Genomic DNA, 6636 nt, shown 5'->3' with positions numbered 1-6636 from the left:
GGAAAAATTTAAGCTTCAGATTATAACCATGTGTGAAAAAGTTACTGTGAAGGAGAGATTTTGTCGACTCGGACACATGAAGAGCGACTTAAAAACCTTTTTCTTGCCAACGCGCTGCATTAAAATTCACTGTTCTCATCTTTTAAGCCTCTATAGTTATTACGCGAAAGCGTATACAGCTCGTTCTTTCGAATTGCCGTCGGTGTTGTAGCAGTAGCTGTTGTTGTCGGCTCCGCGCGTCTGAAATATTCCCTTACGGTGCGGTTCGGCTGTAACCGAGATATGCGAGACAGGGGTCATTTCCTTTCCTTAAAACCAATTTTAATTTTATTTTCCTTTCCTTACGGCGCGGTTCGTGTGTCCATCGAAATATGTGAGACATGCGTAATGTCTTTTCCTTAAAGGGCCACAGAAAGGGGTGTTTGAGCTTGGTTTTAAAATGCTTGCACTATGTAGAGTACAGGCCACCGGGCGTCCATGCCGCGTACGAGACCTCAAAAGCGAGCGGGAAATTTACAATACATTTTTAAAAATACCCGCTTTCGCACATCACGACGACGCGCGGAGCCGGGCTTACGCACGAAAACCTGGCAGACGACGTCACGTCTTGCTAATGACGTCAACAGCCGGGGGTTATCATTGGTTCACAGCGCCAAATTCTTGCAGACGTCGCGAGCAACCGCGGCCGAGGCCACTCCGCGCGCGACGCAGCCGGCGGAGGTAGGGGAGAGGCGGAATGAGTGGGGCCGGCAAAGGAGCGCCGCTATTTTGGCGTGCGAGAGGAGAGGGACAACGCGAAGACGCGGAATATCAAATTTTGTCTGCAGTTTCGAACTTCGAGTTCGATAGTTCAGGCATGTAGATTGATACCCTGGCCGGCAGCTTGCTGTGGACACCGGAACCGCGCCGTAAGAGAAGAGAGGAAGGTAGGAGTGAAAGAAGAGATTCCGTAGTGGTCTCCGAAATTGCACTGACAACGCACAGCACACGGGCGCCTATTGCCTTTCGCCTCCATCGAAACGCGGCCGCCGCGGTCGGGTTCGAACCCAGGTACTCCGGCCAGGTAGACCAGCGCCTTAACCATTGATCCACCGCAGCGGGTAAAAAATAAAATGTAGCTGCAGTTTAAGTATACTGCTGAAACTGGTTAGGAAGCTGTGGTGTATCGGGCAAGTAGACGCGGCTTGGCGGTAACATTGAGTGCATTCCGCATAGGCAGCGCGCTCACCCTGCCAGCCTGGCAACTGGCATTTAAAGGGACAGTGAGGAGAAATTGAAGTTGGCTTGTATCGTTAGAATACCAGCTCCTGATCACAAAAACGCCACTCTTATTGAAAAAAAAGCTCTTGTAAGGTAGAAAATAGCAAGAACCAAAATACAGGTATCGCCGCCACTGCCAATCTCGGAAGTACAAGCGTGTTGACGTCATAGGACAAGAGGCGCCACCTTGGAGGAATTTTCCTTACTCCATGGAAGCTATGAATCTCTGAGGCTGAGGAAGGAAGGTTGCGCGGTTCAGTATTGAAGTAAGTTCTGTAATAAAACCGATAGTGCACTTTTATCACAGAAGGATGACAGACTATAGACAACCTGAATGTTGGTAGCAAAGAAAACTCATAAATGCTGCCTTTTCCGCCAATATGGATAGCATAACTGCCCGCATCACGCGCTCGGTATCAGTCTTAATAAATAAATGGTTTTTTGGGGGAAAGGAAATGGCGCAAAATCTGTCTCATATATCAATGGACACCTGAACAGCGCCGTAAGGGAAGGGTAAAGGAGGGAGTGAAAGAAGAAAGGAAGAGAGAGGTGCCGTAGTGGAGGGCTCCGGAATAGTTTCGACCACCTGGGGATCTTTAACGCGCACTGAAATCGCACAGCACATGGGCGCCTTAGCGTTTTTCCTCCATAAAAACGCAGCCGCCGCGGCCGGGTTCGAACCCGGGAACTCCGGATCAGTAGTCGAGCGCCCTAACCACTGAGCCACCGCGGCGGGGATCAGTCTTAACCCCAAAATGGATTCTCGAACACCCACGTCTCTCTATACGTGCAGGACCCCGTAGGTTTCCCACACGCCCCACAAAACTCTCTCGTCGTATTGTCGATCCCGATAACGAGAAATGCGCCATCCGCATGGCTTCGGGCTGCAGTGGATCGAACCTCCTTAGCACAGCAGCATCCTTCGCCCCCTCAGCCTCTGATCATGGCCCCCAATCCCAGATCTCGAGCATCGACAAAAACACATCCCTTCACAGTAACCCAGTGGAATTGCAGGGGTTTCAAGGACCGGCAGAAGCGAGCCCACTTTCGCCTTTACCTTGAAACCTTTGAGTTCCTTGTGGCCGTGGTCGCCCTTCAGGAGCCCGGAGCCAACACCAAACTCACTAATTATCAGACTTTCCAGAGGGACACAGGAACCTGCATCCTAGTTCACAAAGACTACACAGCACAAGAGGTCACCCTCCCATCGACCCCCGAATACTCCCATGTCATGGTCACGGTCTTACCTTAGCGGAGCAAAGACCCCTCGATTCGTGGGCTTAATATATACTGCGCCCAAAAATTAAAGACGTAACTTTTTCTAAGCTCTTTACAGAAGCAATGCGTGTGGCTGGACGCGACGCCCTTCTCATTGTTGGAGATTTCAACGCTTCATGTCGGCAATGGGGCTTCCTTAGGGAGGAACCCCGAGGCAGAAAATTAGCGGAGCTAATTTCGACACTCGGTGTAACCCTCCATACCAATCCGGCCAACCCCACTCGCATGGGCAACTCACTAACTAAGGATACATGCCCAGATTTGACCCTTACAAGCAATATTCGGCACGCAGACTGGCTTAACGCCCAAGAAACCCTTGGCAGTGACCACTACATCATTAACACGACCATTTACACACGGCCCCTTAAACGCCGCACATATTCCCGATTGGACTAAGTTCCGCTCGACACTTCCCTCTGTCGACATTGTTCGCTCTGGATATCAAGAATGGGTGGCCTCGCCAATGACAACCCTCCGCAAAAACGAACAATGCATTCAGCTCACTGGTTCCTCCTCCGAAGTAGCCAACCATCTTCTCCATATTTGGGACGCCCGCAGCAGTCTCACCAAACGATGGAAAAAGCAGAAACACAAGAAACTCAGACACATTCTTTTACTCGCCCACAAGGCTGCCGACTATGCAGCTCAGTTAAGCGACACTAACTGGGTGGATCGATGCAACACTGCTGCGCACCAGATGTCTGGCCGCAACACCTGGCGTATGTTTCGTGCACTTATTGACCCCAATCAAACGCGTGTAGAAACGCCGCGGCATCTCCAACCTCCAATGCATAACTTTCCCGATACTACAACACAACTGGCCCGAAAATTGTGTGACAGATATCTCTGTACCACGGTGGACCCTCGCCTTTCTCAATGCTCATACATAAGGCAAACAAATCTGGAGCTGGACGCACCCTTCAATCTCCATGATTTGGAGGCCCTAGCCAAAATGAAACGCGGTACTGCAACGGGCCGGGACAGGGTCACCGTCAAACTTCTGGCGAGCCTTCCGGATGCAGCCTATATTACCCTCCTTGAACTCATCAACCATTTATATCTGACTTGGAGAGATTCCTCTCCCCCCGGATTGGAAAACAGCCTTAGTGACGTTTATTCCTAAGGCAGGCAAGCCAATTGATGTGGAGCACCTGCGCCCTATCTCCCTCACATCTTGTGTCGGCAAACTGATGGAGACTATGGTGCGAGACAGGTTCTCCACTTGCCTCGAAACACATAACACTTTTGCAGACACTATGTTTGGTTTCCGATTACAGAAATCCGCACAAGACATCCTTCTACAACTCCATAATGACATATTAGAGCCCAAAGAACTCCCTCATAATGACAAGGTAGTCCTGGCCTTGGATTTGTCAGGAGCCTTTGATAATGTGAAACATGAATACTGAACCACCTCCAAAATACCAACTGTGGTCAGAATATATACCGATATATATATCTGGCAATTGCTCACAGGTCGACAGGCCTACATTCGAATTCAAGACAAAGGACATGGACCCTATACCATCGGATCCCGGGATACACCACAGGGTGCGGTTTTATCTTCCCTCCTCTTCAGCCTCGCAAAATTAAGAGCCATGCCCGGCATCTGATATGCCCTATATGTGGATATCTCTATCTGGGCAACACAACGCAATCTAGGACACATGGAGACCTGCCTACAACAGGCAGCAGACACTTACGCTGCATACTGTGGTCTCCAGTGAGCTCCCACCAAATCAGAATTTGTCCATATTCGACCCTCTCCTCCGGACGACACTTCAATTCACCTCACACTCCCTTCGGGTCCGATTAGAGAGGCCAAGGAGATCGGTCTCTTTATTCACCAGCAACGCAGACCGGACACAGCACTCGCAAAACTCCCCATGTATGGTGATCTGGTGAGCCGTAGGGTCGGCCGAGTCTCTAGCAAGTGTGGGGGGTTACGAAGCAAAGGTGCCTTGCGGCCGGCATATGCCTTGGTAACGAGTAGAATTCTGTACTCAACCCCCTACCTTCGCATGCGCATACACGAGGACCAACTCGAGGTCATGCACCGCAAAGTCATCAAACCGGCTCATGACCTTCCCATTACCACATCCAACCAGCGTTTACTGGACCTGAGGTGTGGTCAACACCTATCAAAAACTCCGAGACTCCCATCTCGTCAACCTATCACGAACGCCATCTGGTCAACGCGTTCTTGACCGACTCCACATCCAACACACCATCACCTTTGAGGAACGGGTACAAGCACCAGAAGCCTGGAGACGCGTCCTCAGGATTCGATTCATCCCCGCAACATGCCACACTCTGACCACAATGGCCGTCGCGTTGCGCGTGCAGAAGCACTGGAGGGACATTATGGTGGACAACAACATGTGTAATACGTGGACATTGCCATTCCCAACCGTGGGGGGTGGTTCACTGCAGCAGTGGTCCACGACACCACTACAGTGGTAGGACTCACTTTCCGCGCCTACAGCACAACACACGCAGAGGAAATCGCGATTGCGTTCGCACTCTCTCTCCCACAAGTTAAACACACCATTACGCAAAAGGTGATAGAGCAAAAAAGGAAGACCACGTTTTGCGTTATAGAAATGAAAATTGGTTTTTGAGGAAAGGAAATGGCGCAGAAACTCTCTCACATATTTCGGTACACACCCGAACCGCCCCGTTAAGAAGGGATAAAGGGGAAGAGAAAGAAGAAAGGAAGAAACAGGTGCCGTACCAGCCCCCATCTAAACTCGGACCGCATTTGATCCTGTCTTCGTCTTACACTTGGCGAGTCACACTGAACACCAGAGAGGTTTCGACCTTTCCACCTTAGCCATTTTTCTTGACGTTCCAAAAGATGGTTTGGTTTATGGTTTATGGGAGTTCAACATCCCAAAGCGGCTCAGGCTGAGACGCCGTAGTGAAGGGCACCGGAAATTTCGACCGCCTGGGGTTCTTTAACGTGCACTGACATCGCACAGTACACGGGCCTCTAGAATTTCGCCTCCATCGAAATTCGACCGCCGCGGCCGGGATCGAACCCGCGTCTTTCGGGCCGGCAGACGAGCGCCGTAACCACTCAGCCACCGCGGCGGCCATTGCAAAAGAATATGACAACGTGCTTCAGAGCTCAATTCTGACCAATTTGCAAGGCATGGGCATACAGAGCCATATGTTTAGATTAATTTACAAGTTTATAAGTGATCGTGCGATTCGTGTACGGTTAGGGAGTACCTTAAGCACCGAAAGGGTTTTATCACGAGATGTGCTTCAAGGAAGTGTTCTTACCCCCACGCTCATCAACGTCGTAATGACTGGCCTTCCCAATTCGTTGCTAAAAAATTGCAGGAAAGTGCGTATGTCAATATATGCTGACGACATCTGTATATGAGTTACTGGCTACCAACAACAGCGATTGGCCCTGATAGCTCGACAGGCTCTACTTTCGGTACAAGCATACCTTCAAAGTGTGGGATTGTCTCTATCAGTGGAAAAACCCGGCTCTGTTCTGTTTAAGAGCACTTGCTGCTGGGCTAGTTGGTTTTGGTTCATAATTAAATAGTTTTTAGGCGCAAAAAAGGACAAGACACATAGGGTAGGTGACAGGACGAAGCGCCAACTTCCAACTGATTTTATTGCATGCGTGAAACGTACTTAAATAGCTTGTCGTCACATGTGCAGATGGGTCACCTAAAGCTCAAGTACGACTTGATAAGGCGCGCTCCAGGAATTTCTTTTCACAGTCGTACATGTGACGACAAGCTATTTAAGTACGTTTCACGCATGCAATAAAATCAGTTGGAAGTTGGCGCTTCATCCTGTCACCTACCCTATGTGTCTTGTCCTTTTTTTGCGCCTAAAAACTATTTATTATGATTTGTTCTGTTTCCAGGAGTGGGAAGACGTCAAGCGCGGTTGAAGATAGACCTCTGTCACTCTTGCATCCGTAAAATTTAACCTCACGCGTTTCCTGGGCGTCATTATTGACTCCCGTCTGCAGTGGCGAAAAGCTGTCGACGCGATTGTTTATATCTCCTCGTCTCAATGTGATCCGAAGAATTGCTAGTGAGCAACGGGGAAACCATCCTTCTTCAATGG

The 6636-nt window shown here is 49.8% G+C and overlaps 1 non-coding gene across 1 annotated transcript; it reads right to left on the bottom strand.

Moving 5' to 3' along the window:
- Nucleotides 1-1921: 1921 nt before the first annotated feature.
- TRNAS-ACU (transfer RNA serine (anticodon ACU)) lies at nucleotides 1922-1993 on the bottom strand. The gene has a single exon. It is a non-coding gene; the product is annotated as a tRNA-Ser (tRNA).
- Nucleotides 1994-6636: the final 4643 nt, after the last annotated feature.

This window comes from Amblyomma americanum, chromosome 1 (genome assembly GCF_052857255.1).
Source record: "Amblyomma americanum isolate KBUSLIRL-KWMA chromosome 1, ASM5285725v1, whole genome shotgun sequence".
Classification (NCBI taxonomy): domain Eukaryota; kingdom Metazoa; phylum Arthropoda; class Arachnida; order Ixodida; family Ixodidae; genus Amblyomma; species Amblyomma americanum.
The sequence above is the reverse complement of the archived record's forward strand: the minus strand, read 5'-3'. Positions and strand labels throughout refer to the sequence as shown.